Genomic DNA, 23,625 nt, shown 5'->3' with positions numbered 1-23,625 from the left:
CTACCAGTTGTACTTCAATGAAGAGTTTAATGTTCCTGCCAAAGAGGTAAGCTTAAGGGATTGAATGTTAGCAGAGGCGTACGTTTAGCCTACTTTGTTTTTAGCCTTGGAAGCTATGTCTGACAACGAACTTTTATCCTTAGTTTCCACTATGTATTTGATACCCAGTATGATTGTCAGTATAGCGGTGAATATTGATATCATTGTTTATTTAGTATGTTTCTATGCATATTAATGTCATTAGAAGTCTCCTGGTGTTAGTGGGCATTGGACTTGGGAGAAGGATGTCCCCTCACTTGGAGCATTGTTTTGACCATTTGAATAGGCGTTTATTAATAGTCTATAATAGGCGTTGTTACCAGTCATAACAAGTGCATGCATCATGCAAATATCTCCAATTAGGCCTCTTTGTCATAAAATCCGTTACAAGATTGACCGTCATGCTGTAGCAGTCCACCATGCATTAGAAAACTATGCAGCTTATCGTTTCACGTTACCCGTGGCTAGAATAGATTGTATCCGAAGCTAGCAAGCATCTTCATGGCCCACTGTAGCAATTCCTTCAGGTGTGTTTTGCTGAAAGCAGGAGGCTAGTCCAGTGGTCAAAATCACACGAAAAGATAAGGATGTGCGAGTAATACGAGTGATTTTTATCCTCATGTGATACATTTTAGGGATTAAATATCTAAAATTGTATTAGGCCTATTTGTAATGGAAATGACTGACACATAGTTGGCTATAAACCAATATAAGTGATTTGACCAACGGTGAACCTGAGCACAAAACAACTTTAAGAAAAACTTAGATTGGTGCGCTACTTTCGTCCAAACAAAAACTTTTCAAAGACAGCAATAAACTGGCACTTGCCTGCCTAATGTATTTATTTCTTTTATTTTTGTTTGTTTGTTTTGTTTTATTGACTGCGTTTTAATCATAAGCAATGCCATTGATATGACGCCCCCTCAAATTGAACTACACTGCCCACAGCATATTGAACGTGTAACCTGCTATTCTTATTGCCATGATTTACGTGTGGTAGCCTAATGAATGAAGCCATGCCACATGTTATGCGTCAATGAGATTAGACTAGTGTACATAGGTTACATACATGTAGGTTATGGTTTGTTTGTTCATTTTATGATACAACAACATGGAAAGCTACAGGGCCGATATTTATGAACTTTGGTTGTAGTACAGTGTAGTTTGGGTGAAGACATTACATTTTTAAGCTAATCCAAATCATTGAATGGATTTGTGAATACATTTTCATGTTCACGAATGCTGGTAACATTTTGGCCTTATGGCCTCAGCCAAGGGTCCCTTTAGCTGAAAAAGGTTGAAGGCCTCTGTACTCTATTATGGTAAAGAAATGTGAGCTTCACACAAGTATTAATGCTAGTAAGGTGCATTGTTATATAATTTATAATGGGCAATTAATGGAAATATTATTTCTTGTTTATTCTCATTTCAAACCACACACATCCTATTGTGGCTATTATAGATGCATTTATGAGTATCCAGCTACATTGATGAGTTAAGTGAAATATATTCACTTATGGGTCCTTTGAGCTGAAAAAGGTTGAAGGCCCCTGTACTTTATGGTAAATCAAAACCAGCCGCCACACAATAATGTTCTATGTTGTACTATTTAAATAATTTAAAAATAATTCAATCACTTTCATTCGACTAGGTTACTCATGCATGCTCTATTAATTTTATTGACTCTGACACTAAATGTCCCGATGTAAATGGAACATTTTTCCAAGATTCAGAACTGTTTGTCTCAAGGGGAAGTATGAACGTTAAATTTAACTGTGTAAAAATTGCAAGGGTTCCCTAACAAACGCCTTAAAGTGACAGGCACTCAATTAGACCCCCCCCCCCCCACCACCACCACCCCCGTTGTCCAAGTCAGCCACCGCCACAAATTGAATCCAATTCAGTGGGAAACACTGAACATTCACACCCAACTTCAGTCATAGCTCATATTTTTAAAATAAATCAGTGAAACAGTATACTGAAAAACAAGTAGCATTTTAATGCCTCTGTCATGTTTCATATTTGGTAAATAAACCACAGGGAAACGTTAACTGCTGCCATTGGTCAATTCCTCTGTAGCCTGACAAAACTTATCAGAAGGACTTTTTGAAATTTAAAAGCGTTCACCAGTCACAGCCGTTACAGCCAAACGAAATCCGTAGCCGCAAAACAGAAAGTAGGTCATATCTCAGGAATGCTTTCACATATCGATACCAAACTTGGTGCATAGACTCGGGACCCCATCCTGAGTACGCACAATAAATGTGGCGTATTTTGACCACTAGGAGGCGTTATAATCACACGAAGTAGGCTCATATCTCAGCAACACTTTCACATATAGAAACCAAACTTGGTACATGGACTTGGGAACCCATCCTGAGGACACACAGTAAATTTGGTGACATTCGACCACTAGGTGGGCTAGAGTTACAGGAACTTAGCTCATATCTAAGCAACGCTTTCATTTCTCAAAACAAAACTTGTTACAGGGACTCGGGACTCCATTGTGAGGCCACACATATAATTTGGTGCCCTTTGACCTAGGGGTCGCTGCAACTAGCAAAAATGTGTTTTGGCATTTCGGATGTATGTTAATGCACGTAACCTTTGACCTGTATGCCCGATTTTGAAAAATTAGCCACTGTTAGAATTCTTTGATCATGCCAGGTTCAGCGTAGCATATTCCACTGTCTGCTCACGTTAGTGACTGCACCAGAGCAAGCACACTTTCGCAGTTCCTCGGAAATGCAGTCTAGTTTTGAATATGACCGTCAACTCATTCGAATGTCACTCAGCAACCGTCGGATGACATCAGAAAAATGCGCAGTGGTCTCTTAATTTTTTCACTTACTGTATATATTGTTAATAAAAGTAACTTTCTTAAGCTTGTATAATTTTTAAATGTTAGTTTTATGTTTGTTTTATTTGCTTTTAATTACTTGTTCTTTTCAATATAGTTAATGGGCCACATGGGGCAGGAGGGCCCAGTCGACACTCAGCCAACACTCAGCTGACACTCAGCCAACACTCAGTCAGATCAGTTTTATAGTGTGTGGGCCTGTACAGGCCTAGGGAACCAGCCGACACTCAGCCAGAGAAACAATAATAATAATTTTACTGTTTGTGGGCCACACCTGGGCCAGAGCAAATTGTTGTTGTCTGTTTTCAGTGAGTGGGCCATTCTTGGGCGGGGACAAAGCCAGAAGTGGGCCAAGGGGGTGGCCCAGAGGTGGCCAAACATATTTTGCTAAGTGGGAGTTGACGCTGTCTTTCTCACAGGATGTGGCTCATGAAATACCTGACTGACCCACGTTACCATCATGGTTTGTTGAAGAAGCCCTATGCAGGTCTGGTTATTCCTTTGCTGTTTCTGGGTTTTCGCCGGATTTGGGCTCACATTTTTCACGACACAGCTCCCCCTGCAGCTTCGGTAGCAAGTGACTGCTACACTAAACCCACACTAGCTAGCGAGCTAGCCATCAAGAAACCAAGCTAAACACATACAGGGCTCACAATAAAACGGTCGAGCAAACACATTGATCAAGAGACTATCAAACCACATTACAAAAACAAAGTTCACCCAAGGGTAGGCTACTTACAATTTCAACAGCAACAAAGCCAAGTTGGCGTCCGTTTTGCAGTCTTCTTTGAAACTACAATCCGACTACATTTTTGAGGCGCGATTGGATACTTCCGCTGAGTCACATCCGGATTTCCTCGGACCGGGAACAGAAAGTTGCATATTCGTTTTTTTCCGCGGAAAAGCGATAGGGGGAGACGAAGCACCCATGACGAAACCAGAAAGTGTTGTAGAACCATCAGAATGACTCTCAACCTGCATAATTAAGGTCATTTTTGCTAAAGTTGTTGCATAGTGCTTCTTTAAGTAATCAGAGCCATCTGTTTGCTTTGTACTGTTCTTTGGACGATGTGGTTCATGTTGTAAATTATCTTCAGCTTCTTGCTAATTTTCTCATTGGAAAGACTTATCATTTGTGTTTATGTTAATATACAGTGCTTACAAGGTTCCAAAGAAATCCCTTTTTGGTAACACTTTCTAGTATGAACCTCACTGTAAAAGATGATACAGTAGAAATGTATGAAAAAAATGAGGCAACTTATTCCATGTGAAAATATTAGGGAAAAATATAACTCTATTATTTTTAAGAATATAGACTTTAACAAATCATGGAAATGTACTTAAATTATTCATGTATACAAACAATTGTGTAAAATATCTCACATATTCAAATGTATCACATATTCAAAATAAATCAAGGAAATGTCCCTGATTTTTTCTGGTTAATTTCGCATGATAAAATTATATGGGAGAGTCGGGAGGTCCTTCACAAAAGGCATTGGAACACATACAATTTGTTGTGACTACTTTCTTTGAATGTTGAGTGATTTATTCAACTTGGTCACACTTTTGTTGTTTATGGTAAAAAATGACCGCCATAGGAAATTAATGGGAAAGAGTATTTTCATCCAGGAGATGAAAGACGTCTCCATACACACACTCCTACAACTTGTGCTTGTGTGCCCATTCTACACATGAATCATACTTTCCACAAGAGAGCTTAGAGTAAAATATGGCAATTATTGGTGGTTTACATGCACATGTTGCCACTTGTGCATATGAACCACCAATATTCACATGCACACACAGAAACACACACACACCCGCACACACACACACACACACATGCACAAAACAGCCAAAATGTCAGGGACAGGGTAGGGAAGGGAGTGCAATTTTGGGGTCCAAGCAGTGAAGGGGGCATCAATTTAAGAGACTGTTGACGAATAAGGCCCATCGAATCAGTATGTAGGTTTACAGCTTCAGTTCCTCATAGGCCTAACACATATTTGACATGTCTCTATTTTCTGTCCCTACAAATACATTTTAGCAGTAGCAGTACCTCTAAATCGGTGTTTCTCAAACTTTTTCAGACGAAGGACCACTTCACCAATAAAAAAGAAACGCACGGACCACCTAGCTAAAAAAAAAAAAAAAGATTAGACCTACTTCAACAGTATATTAGCCTACACAATACTCACTGAACCACCTTGCTTATTGACTTTGCACTTTGCTTATTGTGTCAGAGGATTCATATGATTTAAACTGCCATATCTTACATAGACAGTGTTGCAGAACTGTTTGGATTTACATAAGTTGGTTCAATATTGCAAACAACTCATCTATATTATATTTTACCACGTCTGCTCGCGGACCACTTGGGATAGCTTGCGGACCACACTTTGAGAAACACTGCTCTAAACCGTGGTAGTTGTCGCTTGTATGACGCCCTGGGCAACCACCTGCCTCAGCACCTAATTATGACCAGTGTTGGGCAAGTTACAAAATCGTAATGTATTATGTATTATTACTGTCATTTCAAAGTAATTCGTTGCTGTCTCTGAATTGTAAGGCATTACACTACTATTGTATTACTTTTAAGTTACTTTTACCAAAATATTTATAAATATGGATTTGGTATTCTAAATGCAGTTTATTATGCTCAATGCATTTCTAATGGAGGGTGATGTGGTATAGCATAATGACTGAGCTAGGCAGTGATGGCTCATGATACAATACAAGGAACAATCATAGCCAGAATTTTGTTAAAAGCAGACAAAAGGTCTAAGTCTGGTCAATTGTGAGAGAAAGGCTGTAACTTTAGGCTTAGGCCTACTCATTAAAATCAACAGAGAGCTCACTACCTGTATATTGTAACCCAAAACTTAAAGACATGTCAAGATAGGCTACACAGTGCAGCTACTGGCCATTTTGGTGCCCTAACTGGTGAAATACAGTATTAACCTAAGTACGTCATCATATGGCCAACTATAAAGATGTAATCGGCCTGTTTTCAGGGATGGGTAGTATTTCTGAAACATGTAATATGTATTTCAAATACAAAATAGTATTTTGTCATTTGTTTTTTATTGGGTTGAAGGAAATGGCTCTGTATTTTGTATCAAAATACTTTATTGGTGTGTATTTAAAAAAAATGTAGATACTACACACAGGTGTAATGAATAATTGGTAATTAGGCAACAATGGTTTATGTTTATCGCAATCAGCTAATGTGAGAAAAGCTGTGTTCAACGACACTCACAGCAAGTCCGAAGCGCTAACCAGTAGGCCACGGCTGCCCAATTGAAAGCTCTGTCAGTCGTTTTTGATAAGCATCAGCTAGATGACTAAATGTAAATGTAAATTCTTGAATTATTCTTAATTCTGATCACACTACATGAACTTGCATACGGTATACTATTTGGCATGACGGGCCAAATTGTATTGTTTTTTACTATATAGTTTTAATAGGCTCAATGTTTGGGATAAAAAAGCATTTTTTTTTTTTGCAGTGCTTCCATACTTCCTTGAAAAGAGTATTTTCTAAATACAAAAATACAGTATTTTATTTTGATACATCAAAAATGAGGGTAGGCCTATTAGGTATTTTATTTTGAAATACATTCTGATGTATTTTTGCCCATCCCTGCCTGTTCCCAGCATTAGCACAACACTTTGCGATGGTTATCTTGTCACCTGTGATATGCTAGGCCTAAGTGACTGACCTATATGGGTGCGTTTGGAGATGCCTGATGAAATCAGACAGACGTTGTTGAATAGGCATAATTTATCCTGGTGCCACACACCTTGCATGTAGCTGTTCGCTTTTTCCTCTGTGTATTTCCTCTGTGCACGAAGTTATTGTAACCGAAGTAATGATAAAAGGCACAACTCCGGGAGGACTTCTTTTCGCCATGGTCAATGCATTTTCTACCTGTGAGTGTGCGCACATGCGTTACGTTGCACATTATGGCAAAGGGGCCATGCCGCTCATTATACGTTTTCCAAAGTATACTGTATGTATAGCAATAAAATCAAATAGAAATACATGAATACATTTATATTAAAAAAAGCAATAATTGCATACAGCTTGTTCAGGAGTCTCGAAGCTCGAGTCCGAGTCAAGTCTGAAGTCTTTTGAGTGGAGTCGGAAGTCAAGTCTGAAGTCATTGTTTTTGCGACCTCATTGTTTTAGGCTATGTGAAAAATAGTTTTCGCAAGTGCAAGGATATGTGGATTCAATTCATCATGTTTGCTATGTCATTAGATAAAATAAATGTTAAAAAAACGAACAAGTCAAAGAAAAACTTTATGGGATGAGATCATAGAAGAAATATCTGGTGTCTCGCAATGTTCATTTCTATGGAAATGCACCTAGTTTATCTTTCATTGCATTGTGCAGGCTACATTCACAAATACACTGCAAGATTGGCAGCCCAGTGACTTCTATTCTGTGCTATAGCCTATACGACTGTCCGTGCAGCACACCCATATTCAACATGACTCCTAACTTTGGTTGAAAGATTACAGAAGCTAGGTTTAGCTGTGACAATATCCTGGGTAATCCTAACAGCTAATTTTATTTTACACAGTAAAATCCGAATTTGAAAGCCTGGTCACCAGTTGCCAGTTTGTATGGCTAATTTGCCTACTTAGACTCTGCATAATGAAAAAGCTTTGTCCCCTTTCTTCTTCTTGGGTGGCATAGCTGATCTACAAACCACAAAAAGGGGCAAACATGTACATGCTGAAGGGCAAAGGGAATATCAAAATGTTTTACTTTGGCTTTTTATGGGGTACGTATTGGCAGACAGCCCTGGTAACTTACCGTTGTCGTTGACACACTTACTCGCTTGACTGCCAGATCAAAGTAGCCTGTGCATTGGCCCACTCCATGCAGATAACCCTTTCCCCTCCCCCTCGGTTTTTCAGCCAATCAAATGACGTTTCTTGTACTGTTGTGCTGGCTGTCGGAATGATCAGCAGCACAAGTAAGTTCGCTAAAATATTGGTGGGGACAATTTTGTCATCTTAAAATTTTGATTAGGACTAGTCCTTAGCGTCCCACCCTAAATCTACGCCCATGCCGGACTCCAAACGCATAGATTAGCCATTAACAAACAATATTAGGATTTGACAAAGGTTTTAGAAATGTCAGAGCTAGGTTTAGTTGTACATAGAGACAACTTCACCACAATCATGAAAGAGCCACAGGGTTAATACCACACATGCTGATATATAGATATAGGATTTGAAGTTTTTTTCTTTTAGAAGCAGTGAGTGTACTTCATGTGGGACATGTACAGTTAGTGAATGTAACAACAGTCAGCACAGATAACACTTCACTTGCAGCTGCTGCCACATCATTCCTCTCACTGCTGCATCTAATTGCTTGGATAAATAAGCCTCTGGTCTGTGCTGACCCCCATGCTGTTGACATAACACCCCAGACATGTACCCTGCTTTTTCACACACCAATAAATCATAGTCAACAAGTCAAGTAAGTCATAGTAGGCAAGAGCTGAAGCTGAGGCTAATGCCTATTTCAAATATGTAAAGGTCTTATCATAATTGTCAGTCCAAGTCACATTGTCAGTCAAGTTTTTTACATGTATGTGTATGCTGTGCCTCTCTGTTTAATTTAGAATCCAAGCACGGCAGTAGCCAATCATTCCTAGGAAGCAAAACTTTTGCTGCTTTGTCTTGGGTCTGGGACAAGCAGTTATTGCTGAGATGCGAGATGCATCTAGGGCCCGACAGCCAGGAGTGAGTATCGACATAGGTGATAATAGGCTTGATAACAGCAGAATGAATTTTCAGAGGCAAGATACCAGAGCTTTGTTTGAAACGGCCCCTGACTCTGTGTATCTTTGTGGCAAATGTGGCAAAATACCTTATCCTTTGAAAATAAACGCAAATCAAAACTAAAATATGGATCCGCTCTAATTGTAACTTATGCATTTTTATATCAATTACAGAGACAAACACGTTGCATTCAGAGTCAAACTTGAGTCACAACCACCTCCTGTTGTGCAGAGAAGGAAAGCTGCTCAAAGATCTGTCTCTGCACAGGGGTGACTTTAACAAAAACACTAAACACAAAAAATTATGTATTTTGTGATGATAATACATAACCCAAGGTGTGTTGGACATGTGTCCAATCTTTGGCATTTACCACACCTCAACTAAATAAAAATCAACATGGGGATAATAATATTGAGTTTGCAAACAAATATGTCAGACCAGGTGACAGGTCTACTACATCTGCAGAGTAGCTTTACTTGTAATTACGCCAGCTATTTCATCTTAACTGTATGTCCTAATTGGTACCAAGTATTTTGGATCCGGGGTCTCATGAAAAGATTTCATCACAAAATGCAAGCACTCTGGAGTTTCCTTATCTTCCTGGACTGAGACTGGAGATGTTAATACTATACTAAGCTGTTTGCTAATGGTCCCTTTAAACCAACCCCATTATGTTTGAGTGAAATTATAAGATATCATTTACACAATAAGTCACAGTCCAGTAAATTTTCGGAGCAAACACTGCTGAGGAGGAATGCTGTTTTACTACATGTTCCTTACATTTAACTACCCATGGGTAAGGAACTCTCTCAAATATGAACTGATCTAATACTCCTGTACCATGCACTTTTCATTGTCATAAACTTACACTATCCTTCTTTTCTTTCATACTATCTGCTCCTGTATCGTTCAAAAAGAAGAATATCCCCATTAACAGATGGGGATGAAGAGTCATATAGAGTCACCACACTGCCACCTGTGGTTGTATAGAGTAACCTGTGGTAGCTCTATACAAAACATATTGATGTCAATGGTGCATTTTGCCCATGTTCAGGGTGGAAAGTGAAAAAGAAAGATTTGCATAAGACAAGTCAAATTGTTTTTTTTTTTAAAAAGAAAAGATCATGGAGAATAAAGAAAAAAATATTTTAAAAAATCTTTGTATATTCCCACAAGGTGTTTAGGTGCTCTGAAAATGAGAACCAAAATTATTTTTTAGACTTCTAAGGTCTGCTGTTCAGACCCTGAAGGAATTTATTTTCTGTTCATTGTTTTTTGTGAGAGTGTTTCTACGCATCTCAGTAAGGAAAATAAATCAAGAGCCTATGTAAAGTACAAATATGTCTTCTGAAGGCTTAAACAGAGCCCAGCCAAAAACTCCAATTAAATTTGTATCAACTTTGAGGGACAGCTATGACCATGCAGGATTATCCAGACCAAACGTGACGATTTTGCTACATACTATTCCTATTTATGTACAAGCATGCAAAATTTGAGCTTCTTACATGGTTTAGTTCTTGCGCTGTGGGCTTGTGAACTTTGACAAAAAAAAGAGGCTGACAAAATCGACACCCCCCTCCCCCTGTAAAACTGGCTGTATCTTGGAAAGTATTGATCTTACATAAGAGTAATTTTACAGTGTGTCTCCTGGGTAACATAGGTACACCTGGTAATTTTTTCAGAATTTTTTGAGACCTAAGTGCGTGGGCCCTGGTTGAATTGACGTGGAATGACCCTGCTCCTCATATCAGTGTCTCCTTGATGTTTTTATTTCCAATTACCTTACGCCTAAAATCAGAGCAAAACAAACAAATGTGATGACAATCTTATCAGATACCCAATGTTCTCAGGCCTATTTTACCAATGCACATAACCAAAATTACTACCTACGCATAGGCAGTAAGGTCACTACCACTATCACTGGCAGGAAATAGTGCACTCTTCCGCCTCAGCCTTAGGCAGGAAAACCCTCTACCTCCATCCCAGGTAGGAAAACCCTCTACCTCTATTATAGGTAGGAAAACCCTCCGCCTCACCCTTAGGCAGGAAAACCCTCTACCTCCATCACAGGTAGGAAAACCCTCTACCTCCATCACAGGCAGGAAAACCCTCTACCTCCATCACAGGTAGGAAAACCGTGTACACAACCACTACCCCTCTCATGGGTAGGCCTTCCCTATTTTACCAGCTTAAAAAGTGTAAAATCAGGGACTCACCACCACGTTGTCTGTGACCACCAAATCCAGTAATTACCGTATACGAGACACAGGAGGATTCCCTCTGGCCAGGCTGGGTGCCGCAGAGCAGTGTTTGTTGCCGATGAAGGCCTTCTCCCAAGATCACAAAGAGATCTCCCTCCAGTCGACATGGTTGGGTTCCTGCGCCTTTGGTCCTCCTCACTGTGCCTCATAGATAGGTAATCCCATCGTCGTCGCCATTAATGTGGTCAAAATTAATCCAAGACAACTGGTGTGAGACTGCAGCTTTATTCACGACCCCGGATACATGTTACCCACATGAAATGTCAAAGTAACAAACCCACACATCTGTGGGTGAAGCCAACTCTTATACCCTTAACACACACCCACGGAAATCACAAGTTGTCATCCACCAGTGATCACCTAACCATCTGTTTTTTTAACAGAGATAAGAAATGTTTACCACCCCTCATCCTGAGGGTCACCCCTAGTTCGGTGACAGAGGGGTTATCTTAGCTTTCCTAAGTCAAAACATTCCAACATAGGGGTTTCAGATGACACAAGGATCAGAGTAAGAGGATGGTAATTAGATTTCACTACATGTATGTAAGGTATACTAAACATTTAATGAGAGACATATAAAAATTATCCCACAGCATGCGTTACGTTGCACTTTATAATGGCAAAGGGGCCATGCCCATGCTGCTCATTATACATTTCCCAAAGTAGGCATGAAAAAATGGAAATACATAAATAAATTTAGATTAAAAAAAGCAATAATTGCATGAGACACGGCTTGTTCAGGAGTCTCGAAGCTCGAGTCCGAGTCAAGTCTTTTGAGTGGAGTCGCAAGTCAAGTCTGAAGTCACTGTTTTTGCGACCTAAGTCCAAGTCCCTATCTTTTTTTACATTTCTATCCCTTTATTCTCTTTAATTCAAGTTCATAGCACGAAGCTGACATGCACTAGAAGAGCATTTATGCTTTATCAAGAATCAAATAGATTAGCGTGGCACCGCTCTAGATGTGTCATTAAATTAATTGTGCTATTTTGCGAGGTATAGAGAGATCTTTCGTTGTCACACACAAAGTGCACTTAACTGTTGTTCTTCATATCCTAGTTGTCTCTGACAAATTGAAAATAATGAGTGTGGGTTTATGTCCATCGACATCTTTTTTTTTTTTTTCTCCTCTGTTGTTCTCGCAATGTTGTTTGCGAATATGTATCAAAACATAACACCACTTAATTTCAGGTTAAAATGCATTGTAATGCGCTTTACTGAAGTTTGTACCGAGTAAAATATTACCCTTTTTTTTTGTAATGCCTTGCATTACCGCGTTACAGCAAAAAGCAATATATTACTAGCCTAGAAATCTAGACGCACCCTAGTGGCGGCAAATTAATTTGCTCAGCCTGTACGTCTAGTATCAAACTATAGGAATTTCTATTGGCTGACGCCGTGGACGTCATCCAATGACAGCGCTCTCTTTTGTTAGAGAGTCTTAAGGCGGGCTTAACAAGATGATGACAGTCCTACGACGGTGAACAACAAGGAAGGTGGCTATGGCGAACGAAGAGCGGTTGTTTGAATCGGCGTTGGCGTCAACTTTGGAGGAGTTGGACTTGTGCTTTTCTTTGAAAGTTGAGCAACACAATGCACTTAAGTCATTCCTTTCGAAGAAGGAAGTATTTTTTGCCGATGTTTTGCCGACCGGATACGGATATGGTCGTAGCGCTGGCCTATTGCATGCCTAGGCAGTTTGAAAGACAATTCTCTGCCCGCCCCCTGGATTAAGCGAGGTGAATGGGTCGATTCCAGACTATACATGTACATTTCAATGATATAGGATGGCCCGCCAGGCTAATATATTACAGTAATTACATTACTTTTGTAACTCCTGATTATGACCGCCGCCAGCATAGCTGGGCCCCCCAAAACCCAGAAAATACAGTTTTTCCTAAATAACTACCTGAACCGTGGCACTGAGGATGATGAAATTTGTACGGTATGTTGGTCTCAAGGGCCCGCATCAACCTAGCCCATAACCACTCATTTGTAACCCCCCCCAAAAAAAAAAGAAAACGAAAATGCAATATTATACTGTTTTAATCAGCCCTATCTTCAGTTGAGATGTTCTGAACTGCACCAAATTTCATGTGTATGATACAAGCATACACAAAAGTAGCAAGAGTAGGCGATGGAGTAGGAGATGGAGACAAATTGAAAAACATGATTTGTTTTCGTGGAGAGGATGTACAGGACTGAGCGGCAGTCCTATTTTGTACATCTAGTCATAGAAAGAGTCTGTAGACAGCCTTGCTGACAAACTACCTTCAAATGTGTGAAATAAATACTATTGTGTGCTTTCATGCACCGGGATGAGTTTCAAAGTAGACGGGCAGGATGATGATGTAGTAGCCTGGGGTGCATTTCCCGTACAACTACGGAGGTTAGCTTTTTACTAACATGGTACCATTCATCATTCAGTAAGAATATAATAAGAGTTGAAAGGTAGTAATAATAATAATAATAATACGTTTTATTTATATAGCACCTTTCTCAGACTCAAGGTCACTTTACAAAGTCAGCACAAACAGAGCAAGACAACACAAAAACAAACAGACAGTAAAAAAAAGGGCATTTGCGATGAGTCAAGTGGTGGCGGAAGGTGAAAAGTGTTTCTGAAACAGAAAGGTCTTGAGGTGAGCTCTGAAGAAAGGAGAGGAGGGACAGTCACGGAGGGATTGAGGGAGGGAATTCCAGAGCTTAGGGGCCATGGCGCTGAAAGACCTGCTACCCAGGGTAGAGTTCCAGAGCTTAGGGGCCATGGCGCTGAAGGAGCTGCTACCCAGGGTAGAGTTCCAGAGCTTAGGGGCCATGGCGCTGAAGGAGCTGCTACCCAGGGTAGAGTTCCAGAGCTTAGGGGCCATGGCGCTGAAGGAGCTGCTACCCAGGGTAGAGTTCCAGAGCTTAGGGGCCATGGTGCTGAAAGACCTGCTACCCAGGGTAGAGAGTCTGGTGCGGGGGACAGAGAGGAGGTTTTGATTAGAGGATCTGAGGGATCGGGGAGGAGTGTAAGAGATCAGAAGGTCACAGAGGTAAGGAGGAGCAAGGTCATGGAGGGCTTTGAAAGTGAGTAGTAGAATTTTGAATTTGATTCGGGACAGAACCGGTAACCAGTGAAGCTGAGAGAGAATAGGGGTGATGTGCGCAGATCTCTTGGTATGAGTGAGTAGTCTGGCTGCAGAGTTCTGAATATATTGTAGTCTTTGAAGTGTTTTAGTGGGGAGGCCAATGAACAGGAAGTTGCAGTAGTCTAGGCGGGATGTAATGAAGGAGTGAACCAGGGTCTGTGCATCAGTGGTAGAAAGGAAGGGGTGAAGGCGGGCAATGTTCCAGAGGTGAAAGAATGCAGTTTTAGTGAGGAGGGATTTAATGTGATGTGGGGGTCGGAACTGAGTGAGGAGGGATTTAATGTGATGTGGGGGTCGAAACTGAGTGAGGAGTCAAGCCGTATGCCAAGGTTTCTGACAACAGGAGCAGATTTGACAATTGTACCATCAATGTTCAGACTGAGCAAGTGTCAACTGTAGTAAAACATTTAAAAGTGCTAGTAACACATTAAATGTTTTTTGGGGGAAATATCTGGTGTGTGGACATAGGGCATCCTTGGCCATTGATGGATAGCCTGGATTAACACAGTCATGTACAGGAGGCCAGGTTTGCAAATCAGACCAAACATGCAGAAATGAACATTGTAAGAGATAAGTGAGCACTACACAATTCACAGTGGCAGACAACATAAGCTAACTGGATAATTAGCTAGAAGGAGCGTTTTCTAGATGTAAATGTTTGCCAATAGGTTGCGTCATGTCAACCCAACACCTTAACAAAGACTTGGTAGGTTAGTAATGCAGGCTTGAGAGATCAGGGGCCTATTGCACAAAAGCAGAATTAAGACATCCGAGATAAGTTACTGAGCTGCACTCAATGAATCCAAAACAAGAGCGTACAGGCTTAATTGGTTGCACAACGAGCAAGCCAGGATGAGCAGACACGGATTCATCAAGCCTGGTGAAACCTATCCTGGACAAGTGCGTGCTCAAATAGACCCCGCCACCGATCACAGATTCACTGATTCACCATGGCAACTAGAGCGGCTTCATTGCTTCTTCTACGGTGTGAAGTAGGTAGCGATAGCCTTTTCACAACAGCAACACCTCTGTTTAGGTGCATGACAGGTCGGGAATGGCGAGTATGTAAAAGTTCATTAAAAAGTCAACTGAAGCGCTTAATAGCTACACATTTATTTGATTTGGGTCCTTTGCAGAACAGTATTCTAAAGCCTTCTGTTGAGTTGTTTATTAGTCTTGTCTCAGAAAGATCATGTAAAATCAGCAGCAGCATTGAGAAATGTTATGTAGACCTACATTCTGATGTTTTGTTTTTTATTGTAGCTTGTCATGACGAGATTCATCTGGATGCTATGTGTGTGTAAAACATGGAAAAACAAGTCGACATAAAACAGGAAGCCAGTCTGAAGGGGCAAAGGTAGGCTACTGAACACATGATCTGAATAATGTTACCTGAAGAAGCTGCTTATAGTCATCTGTTCTTTGCTGCATTTAGATAGATAGATAGATAGATAGATAGATAGATAGATAGATAGATAGATACTTTATTGATCCCCAGGGGAAATTCAATATATTGGAAAATGTTGGATTCACGATCGTTTTGCGTTGTGTTTTAGTTCTGATGTCTGTACTGAAGATGGTCAATAAAGCTTGACGGCTGGATCAGGATCGGTGATTAAAAGAATTTATTGTAGATGGTACAACACTCACTAACCGAGCACAGGCTAAGTCTCAAACAGTAAAACTGCACAGAGTCTAACAGGTGTGGTAGTTAGTAGAAGCGGGCTGCTGCTGAGCGTCTTGGCATAAGATGCTCCCCGAGTCGCTTCCTCGATCCGTCTCCAAGTCCAAACCTGAGACAAAGCCTGTTATACTAAAATCATATCAACGTAAATCATGCCAACGTGGAAGGTACCAGCCATAGCTCAAAAATAATAGGAAAAGTACTAGCCCTGAAAACAGAATAACAAGGTGATATCTCATTCTGCCCATGCTATGACTACGGCCAGGAACATGGCAGTCTGACCTATTGATGGTAAATCCTATGTGCAGACACAAACAATGGCATGTACCTCTCCACGTCTCTACTACACACAAAAAGTAACACAGATGAACACATCAGAATACATACAGAAATACCCCAGATTTCTACAGTCCCCCCTCTTGATCAATTAAAAAACACAGATTTTTATAGATCATACAAAACAAATAAAAGGAGTCTGATGTGGTCTAAAGAACAGAGGACAAACCAAGACAAGATTACTTCTCTAGCACTTCGAAAAGGAGGAAGTGCCGGTGTCTTAAAAGAAAAACATAATAACTGATTTCGTTCCGGAGGATTGTCTCACACATAAAAAAATTAAAAAGGAAAGGAATCAAACCCACATCCTCGGTTCATCCCGAGGCTGGGCAGGAGGTACTCTAACAGGGGCCAATCTTGGATTGGTAGTGGTGGCACGCTTAATGATACACAACACCACTTGGATTGCTAAGTAGATGACAAAGATGGGAATGAGCAGGGGCATAATGAACTGGACAATCTGAGCAAACAGGGGCCCACCCCAGCTACTCAACCAACCTCCCAGGGACCAGCTACCATTATCCCGCTTAAGCTGCTGCACGTGGGCGTAAATATCTTTGATGTAATTGGAGACATTACCGGTCGAGTCAGGCACATAAGTACAGCATTCCTGTCCAATCAGAGCACAAGCACCTCCCTTACTGGCCAAAACCACGTCCAGGCAGAGTCTATTCTGAAGGGCAACCTGTCTTACTGCATACAGTTCTCGGTTAATGTCTGAAAGAGCATGTGCAGTGTCATTAGCTACTACATCAACAATGTGTACCAGATCTCTAATCTCATCAAGCGCCACAGTTAGGCCATAAGTTGGAATTAAAGCGGCAAAGAATCTCTGTGTCGGGGTTGCAACAGTACTGTGACCCCCAAAAGTGTCCCGCTTAGTCCTAGGGTGTATGGATGTTGACTCACCCACCAAATGTTCCCTCCCCACAATCCTCACAGCTGGAACAACATAAGATAAATAACAAGAGCCTTGCCAATTAGGGGGAAGATAGGAATATGCATACTGTCCACACACACAGGGGCTAGTGCATTAGTGACGACCGTGCTTCCTGGCGTCCCACCTGGAACACGCATCATCGGGGGAAGGGGAATAAGGACCACTTCACCTGACTGTTCAATGGAAACCTCAGTCTGTCCAACCTGAACTTCATATGGGCAGATGCTCTGACCTACCACCGACCGTCCACTCTTGTCGGCCACCCAACAGACCACACCACGTGGGGCATAACTCAATTTAAGCTTAGTAGGGGGCCCTCTGGCCCATGGAGGATTGGGAAAGATGTCATCAGGGGAACCATTTGTAGTACTGTTAAAGGCTGCTACATACTCTGGGATGGTAAAGGGGATGGCTATGTAAGGATACACTTCAGAGGCAGATGGCATTAACCCGCATACCCAACACGAATGCTTACGCTTGGCCTGGGCTAACCCATGAGCCGTCTTCAGAAAAGTGTTGTCCTTGTGCACATCATGATGGCTGTCATACAGAGTATCAGTAACAATAACCAGGTGACACAGAATAACAGCACAACAAAACAACATTCTCGGTGACATTTTTCAGTTGATAAAGAAGGCACACAACAACAGTTACACAACACAGAATTCAGTGAGCTGATCGCTGTTAGAGAACGATGGAGTTGAGGATTCCTTTGGGAAACAGAGTCTTTTTGGGGGGAAGTGAAGGAGACCGGCAGGCAACAGTTCAGTTCAAAGGCAAAAGTCTCTGTCCTGGATGATGTCCGTGGCTTCAAGCAACTTCATGGGTACATGTGGAGTGAAAGTAAAGAGCAGTATCAGTTGGAGGATAGTCATGGTTGCAGTGAGAACAATCATGTAATGATTAAATGTAATATATAATCAAGTTATAGTATTGATTGTAACATAACAATATAACATGCACGCACATAATGATTAAACATTTCACAGGTATATGTAATCACTCCTGAATTAGATAATGGCTAATGCCAGTAATAAAAAAAACAGGTAAGACTTGTCCAAGTCTATCACCTTTCTGAGCATGAGTTTGTGTCACCAAGAGTCAATTAGCACAACACTCCAAGCAGGCTCGGTTTTACAGGGAAAGATTCTACACTGTTGTCCCTACCCTTTTCATTTTTTCCTCTGACCTCCCGTGAAAACAACAAATCCACCGTCAAAATGAAAGTCTTCCGTGAATCTTCCTCCCTGGTCTACACCCTATTTCTAAAAAGAAGACGGGCGGAAAATCAGATATAATTCGTACCCTGCCCGGCGTGTCATGTTTCCGGCGGATCAACTAGTTTGCAGTGGCTCGCGTGTATCCATTTGATTTTGCCCTGGACCTTTACTGCCGACTGTGTTATCAACAAGATCTGATACGGCCCATCGTACTTCGCTTCTAGCGCTAACCTTTGGGGCTTGTGAATCATCACCCACTGACCTGGCACTAGAGAGTGCCCACCTTCCGGGGGGTCTCCCCAGGCCTCTTTCACTTGGTTAGCCGCTGTCTGGACCGCTTCTGTCAATTGCACACAGTAGTTCAGCATTGCATCTGATGTCAGGTGGATGTCGGCTTTCCTCAGATCGATCGTGCCTGGTGCGGAGAAAGGCCTGCCAGTCACGATCTCAAATGGGCTGAGTCCTGTGTCCCTGTTGCTTGTAGCACGCATGCTACACAGGACTGTTGGTAAGGCGTCAACCCAAGGAATGCCTTCTTGATGTTTCTTGGCCAGTCGTTCCTTCAGCGTCCGGTTGGCTCTCTCCACCTGCCCAGAGGATTCTGGGTGGTAAGGGCAGTTCAGGGACCATTGCACATTCAGCATGCGGGCCACCTCCGCGCAGACTGCTCCAGTGAAGTGTGTTCCGTTGTCTGAGCAGATCTGTTCCGGCAATCCGTATCGTGGAATGATGTCTTTCACGAGGACTTTGGCAGTGTGTAGTGCAGTTCCGGATCGTGCAGGGAACGCCTCGATCCACCTAGAAAACTTGCACAGGACAATCAGAACGTCGCGATAGCCTTTGCACTTTGGAAGGGTGATGTAATCTATCTGAAGAACTCTGAAAGGCCCTGGTGGAGCAGGTGTTTTCAATGTTGGCAGCTTGACCTTTCTGTCGTGGTTGTTTTGCCGACAGGTGGCACACCGCTTGACGATGTCCCTGGCTGTTGCTGTGAACTTTGGGGCCCACCAGACCTGTATGAATCTGTTCCTCATTTTTTCCACTCCCACGTGTCCAAGCGAATGAATTTGCGTCGCCAGGTATGGCAGAAGACTTTCTGGAGCCACTGTTCGTGTTCCAAACCTCCACAGGTTGTCGTCATGGAGCTTCGCCGCATTTTCAATCCAAGTCCACTTCTCTTCTCGGCTTGCGCTGTTCTGCATGTCTTTGATGTTGGCCAAACTTTCCCGTTTTCCCTCTTCAGATGTTTCCTTGATCTTCTTGGTCACTCTCATCATGCATTTCTCGTTGTTATTTTCAAAAAAATTCCTGTTACCGTTAGATCCGTCCGTGTTTCCATTTCCGTGTCCATTCTCGTTAGTCGTTTCGTTATCCCCTCCCTCTCTTTTTCTTGCGGCTGTTCTTGACGCCGCATCCGCCAATGCATTGCCTCTTGCCTCAAGGGTGTCTTGCCTTGTGTGTGCTTTCACTTTTACGACTGCCAGGTCTTTTGGTAGTTGCCTTCAAGCAAGGCAGTAACGTAACGATGTAGGATCTTCAATGCGTCAAAAGGGTGCAGGTCTCTCATCTCCTTGAGTTCTTTTTTCTTCGTCCAGGTATGCCGTCCGGCATCCCGAGGGTGCTGTATGGCGGCGGACCACTTCTGGATTTCGTCGCCCTTTGGTTGGTTGGTAGAACACAGACACACCATCAGCGTTGGCTACTGTGCGTACTGGGCATATGAGGGCCTCATCAGCGGATTCATCCCAGACATCCCATCCCTCTGCTGGTGGTCTGCGCCTCTTGGTCTTGGGCTTAATTACGGGAGCAGCCGCTCCCTGGCTTGCATCAGATGTGGATGGGGCGTCAGTCACGGGGACAGCAGTTGCGTCATCATTCGCTGGTGCTTGGTTGGCTTGTTCGGGCGACAGGTATTGGGGATTGGTTGCAGGAGGCGCTGGTAACAGCATGGATGGTGTTGGAATGGGTGCTGTAGCAGCGGCCAGTGGCTGAAATTGGCCCTGCTGGGGTTGAGCAGGTTGTTGGTAGTGGGTCACATATGAAGCGTAGAGGCCAGGGCCTGTTGCTAGGCCCATGCTGGCTTGAGCATCAGCTGTAGATTGTTGGTAACAGGGGCCTCTCCCTGTCGGCTGTTGGTACCCGCCAGGTGGGGTGCTGTTCATTGGCTCAAACAGACCTCCAATAGCCGGATAGTGTGCGATGAAACTGCCTCCCAGCTCAATAGTGTCAGAGACGTCCACTGCACTTCCAGAAGCCTCCACCATGGCAGGTGGCGCTGCTGGGTCCAAGCCGTGCAGTGTCGGATTCTCCATCTCACTTCTCCAATTTCTGTGTATCTTCCTTCTCAATGACTCTTCCACAATTGCGGCCGTCTGCAACCTCTTGCCAGCTTTCCCTGCCTGAGATTTCAATTCTTCTGCCAGACATGTAGTACGGTGTTTTTCGGCATCCACCTCCTGCGAGCAGGATGCCCGCATAGCCCCCATAAAGGATCGCCTTAGCTGGCTCATTGACAAAAAGGCATAGGGCTCACGATGTCTGTTGTGCTTTTTCCAACTCAAATACACCTCACGAACCTTCTTAGGTGGCCAGCGCCCCTGGACAATAGATGCAGGATCAATTTCAAAATCTTTTCTCAATTTTTCCTCAAATTTGCCCAATTGAAATTTCTTCGCCATCCAATCTGACACATAATCTTGTATTTCAGCGAATGTCTCCTCCTGCTGAGGCTTCACTCCCTCCTCATCATGGTCAGCTGCTTGCTTATCTTCTTTTTGCTTATTGCGCCCGCGAACCATCTCTGATTTCTTACTCTCTTGCACAATGTCTTGTTCCAAATTATTATTGGGGCCCGAAGCCATACGAATTAGACTATGTGTTCGTACAAGGACGAGGTCCTTTATTTAAACTTTTTACTTAAATTTGTCAGTAGTGTGTGATGTTTTAGTGCCAACTTTTGCGATTCTGCTTTGGCCAGAGAAAAAAACCTCTCTCTCTCTCTGTCCTTCTCCTTTTTTTTCCACACACACTCACACACACACGCTCGCTGCTCCCGCCAGGGAAAAGAAAACACTCACTCCTTATCTCTCTCGCTCCGGAACCTGGCAAATTATTTTACTCACAGCATGAAGCCACAACAATAACCTTCACCAGTGTCAGTTCCACTTAACTCAGACTATTTCCTTTCTCCCCGAAACCGGCTGGACAACGACAAAGAATTAACGTCTCACTCACACCTTTAACGATCTCTCGTTAAATTCACAGTTGACCAAGTCAACAAAAACATAGGTTGGAAACCCTATTCCACTTTTCACCTACTGCACAACCAAAACACCCCCCCTCTGGTGATTTTGTCTCCTCTCCGTATCACTGTAACGCTAAGTTTAGTCCTAGGCCATTAAACTAAACAAAGACCTTGAGAAACAACCACACAGTTCACTTCAGCAACAATAATGACTGTAGCAACAGTAACTCCTTCTATTTTCTCTTCGGCACCCGCACAGCATTTATCACAAAACCCACACAGCTTTTATCACAAAACTCACACAGCTCAGCATGTAATGGCAGTACAGAAAAAGAAAAGCTTTAATCCCCCAAGCTTGTCCGTAGTTAATCGATTACTTCTTTTAATTCGTTCACGAATCTATTCCAATTACCCAAAATATGTGTACACTTCAACCGTTTACTTTTTTCCGGAAAACTTCTTATATCAAATGACATCTAGCGCTAATCAATCATTGATATAGGTACGTTACTTGTCAAAACACTTAATGACACAAACTTCAATACTCTCATTAATGTGCAGCTTTAAATCAAAAAAAGTTCTAATTTACTCCCTAAATTATGTTTATTTTTTTAACTTTACTCTTGGTTCTTTTCACGCACAGAGGAGAAAAAAACTCTTTGCTTTCACCTGGTCAGAGTTTCTTCACTGCGGCGGGTGCACACGCACACAGCGTCCTCCCTCTTGGTAGGCTTCCAGCTGGGGTTGGTCACGTCAGCCCCCTTTGGGGCCCCGGGCTGACGTGACCAACCCCAGCTGGAAGCCTACCAAGAGGGAGGACGCTGTGTGCGTGTGCACCCGCCGCAGTGAAGAAACTCTGACCAGGTGAAAGCAAAGAGTTTTTTTCTCCTCTGTGCGTGAAAAGAATATTCTTTTCTGAATATGGTCAGACATGGGCACATCAAAAAGTGCATTGAGCGTCACACTCAGAGGGGACACTGGGCACTCCACCTGAAACCAGAGTGTGATGTCAGTCTGAAAACAATAGCAGACAGTGTTTTGAGGAAATAAGACAAATTCAGGATTTATTTACAAGTTATAGAGACCTTGAGGCTATTGCGTCAGTCTATGCTGCATAGATGATCATGAAGCTGAATAGCACAAAGCTGTCATGTATCACAGAGTTAAAAAGTCCAGTTTATTAAACATGAGGACAAATGTCTTTAACGTTAGGTCTATATTGTAGCCAGATTGGTGCATGTGGCGGTTCTTTTTTCATCAGGTGTAGACCTTTGTACACATAACCACTGTCATATAGTTTTATGGGACTGAACTCGTGTTTCAGAGTGATTGCAGCAGAATCTTGGCAGTTATGTATCTCGCCCACACACACACACACACACACACACACACACACACACACATTGAGTTTGATGAGCCATAAAACAGGAAGCCAGTCTAAAGGGGCAAAGGTATGCTTCTGAGCACATGATGCGAATTATGTTATTTGAAGAAGCTGCTTATAGTCATCTGTTCTTTGCTCACAATAAATGTAATAGTTAAAAAATAGTTAAAAAATGTTTTTATCTTCACGTTGTGAGTTGACTTGCTGTGTAGCATTCTGTTAGAGGTGGACAAAGTGCACAATTCCTTTACATAAGTAAATGTATAGATACTGTGTTGCCCCCTGCAGGTAACCCCCAGAACCTAGTCAACGTCAGACGTTTCTCAGACGTAACCCTAGGCCTAGGCAGTTAGGACCCACGATACCCCCAAGAGGTTATTGCAGGTAGCAGGGACCTACTGTCGAGCGAAGTTGCACGTCTTCCCTCAGTGGCGCAGATAACCTATTACTCCTATTTTATATAAATATCCCCCTTGGAAGTTGATCCGTAGAGGATTTATTGGGATGCTATAAAATAAGGAGCAGCTACGCCTAGGTCTCGGACAGTTGGCTAACGTGCAAAGATGTTTGACACTAGAGATTATCTAGAGACACAGGTTATAGACTACTTCTTGCTCAGGTTTTATAAGGATCGAGATTTTATTACCGTCCTGCAGTACTAAAGTCCAACTAACCCAAGTCTTAGACAGAGCCGATGAATAACCACAGAAGAGTCAAGTTA

The 23,625-nt window shown here is 42.4% G+C and overlaps 3 long non-coding RNA genes across 4 annotated transcripts in view; 2 read left to right on the top strand and 1 right to left on the bottom strand.

The window, feature by feature from the left end:
* LOC121697457 overlaps positions 1-23,625 on the top strand; it is a 43,711-nt gene that overhangs the window by 10,688 nt on the left and 9,398 nt on the right. The window contains exon 1 of one of the 2 annotated variants that reach the window (XR_006026457.1): positions 15,366-15,453. The exons of the other annotated variant lie outside the window; for it this stretch is intronic. This is a non-coding gene — a long non-coding RNA (uncharacterized LOC121697457). Of the gene's footprint in view, positions 1-15,365; positions 15,454-23,625 lie in introns of those variants that run through there. 2 annotated transcript variants of the gene reach the window in all.
* On the top strand, positions 10,506-11,535 carry LOC121697458. Its single transcript, XR_006026458.1, has 2 exons — positions 10,506-10,774; positions 10,831-11,535. It is a non-coding gene; the product is annotated as an uncharacterized LOC121697458 (long non-coding RNA).
* On the bottom strand, positions 17,685-22,287 carry LOC121697453. The gene is made up of 2 exons (XR_006026452.1): positions 22,190-22,287; positions 17,685-17,874 (listed from the first exon to the last, which is right to left on the bottom strand). It is a non-coding gene; the product is annotated as an uncharacterized LOC121697453 (long non-coding RNA).

The sequence above is a fragment of the Alosa sapidissima genome, chromosome 22 (genome assembly GCF_018492685.1).
Source record: "Alosa sapidissima isolate fAloSap1 chromosome 22, fAloSap1.pri, whole genome shotgun sequence".
In the NCBI taxonomy this organism is placed as follows: Eukaryota; Metazoa; Chordata; class Actinopteri; order Clupeiformes; family Clupeidae; genus Alosa; species Alosa sapidissima.
This window is presented reverse-complemented; position numbering and strand designations above follow the sequence as displayed.